Source organism: Oncorhynchus masou, chromosome 12, assembly GCF_036934945.1.
Source record: "Oncorhynchus masou masou isolate Uvic2021 chromosome 12, UVic_Omas_1.1, whole genome shotgun sequence".
NCBI lineage: Eukaryota > Metazoa > Chordata > Actinopteri > Salmoniformes > Salmonidae > Oncorhynchus > Oncorhynchus masou.
Genome location: NC_088223.1, coordinates 52362355 through 52363804, shown reverse-complemented (window position 1 = coordinate 52363804; position 1450 = coordinate 52362355). Strand labels below are relative to the sequence as shown.

The window sequence follows — 1450 nt, the reverse complement described above, 5'->3', positions numbered from 1 at the left end:
TGTCAACTCTCTCTCTCCATTCAGGACATGAAATGGAGAGAGAGAGAGAGAGAGAGAGTGAGAAGGAGTGCATAGACTGTGGAGGGACACACAGATCATATTGAGTCCCTCTGACCCGGAGGAGGCTCTATTCTAGTGAAAAGGCTTTGCTCCGTGTATGAACAACTAGGAACATCATCTCACTAACCAAGACTGGCATTCGCTCAATCACCCATGAATAGCATTTTGCGAGGGCATTTTTCGAAAGCAGCTCAAATATAAACTCAAATTCTGAATTTGTGCATGCGTCCTCAAAGGCAACAGATATGGGAGTTGAGGAAAATGATGGAAAATAAGAAGAAAGGAAGAAGAAGAGGAGAAATGACTGGGCGGTGCGCACCACCCGTTTCCCCCTCCATTTTGATGGGCGGGGAGTTTCTAGCATGTCTCAACAGAGAGAGGAGCAGTACAGATGGAGAAAGAGGAGGGGCTAACTCACTGTGTGCATAGACAATGGAAGACCTCGTGTATAACCTCTGGGGTCTCTTCTGTACGGCACACACAGTCCGCCCGTACAGTAGGGCCATTCTAAATCCACCCGGCTCATCTCCAAAAGCACTGGGCCGTCTGCCCTGTTTGTAACGGCCAGGCAGATTCCATGCTGAATGTTCTCTTTAAGGCATAACAGCAGAGTCCTTAGCTTCAGCGCATTAGTGTTAAGAGCACCACAGCCAATTCTCTGATCACTCTTCCAAATAGACCCTCAACGACCCACACACAGTGTTCTCACTGGCCTGTGTGTGTGTGTGTGTGTGTGTGAGAGAATGTGTGTGTGTGAGAGAGAGTGTGTGTGTGTGTGTGTGGACTGTGTGAGGATTAAATCTCTCTTCCTCTCTACCACTCTTTCTCTCTCTCTTTCTTTCCTCACAAATTAAGGCTTCGTGTATATATAACACGGTGAACAGACAAAATGGCCGATACAAATATATATTTTTAATGACGATTTATAACAGGAGTTAGAGCCTGTAAAATGTAATATCTCTTCAACAATATTCCATTGCTTTGTTTGGGTAAACTTTCTCTTGTGTTCTGGGATTTGTTTTGGTCCTTGACCATCGATTTGCCCTTCCACAACACACAGTCCTGACACACAAACACACAAAGGAACACATAATAACTGAGGTATAGCTGAGCTATAACTGAGAAATATCTGAGATATAACTGAGAAATATCTGAGATATAACTGAGATATAACTGAGATATGACTGAGATATAAATTAGCTATAACTGAGAAATATCTGAGCTATAACTGAAATATATCTGAGCTATAACTGAGATATACCAGATATGACTGAGCTATAACTGAGCTATAACTGAGGTGTAACTGAGATATAACTGAGGTGTAACTGAGATATAACTGAGCTATAACTGAGGTGTAACTGAGATATAACTGAGATATAACTGAGGTGTA

The 1450-nt window shown here is 42.8% G+C and overlaps 1 protein-coding gene across 4 annotated transcripts in view; it reads left to right on the top strand.

Moving 5' to 3' along the window:
- The window catches only part of LOC135550375 (disks large homolog 4-like), a 93341-nt gene extending 91891 nt beyond the window's left edge, over positions 1-1450 (top strand). For all 4 annotated transcript variants that reach the window (XM_064981103.1, XM_064981102.1, XM_064981101.1 and 1 more), the window contains one exon: positions 1-1450. This exon is cut by the window's left edge and continues 583 nt beyond it. The gene's annotated coding sequence lies outside the window, so the exon portion shown is untranslated.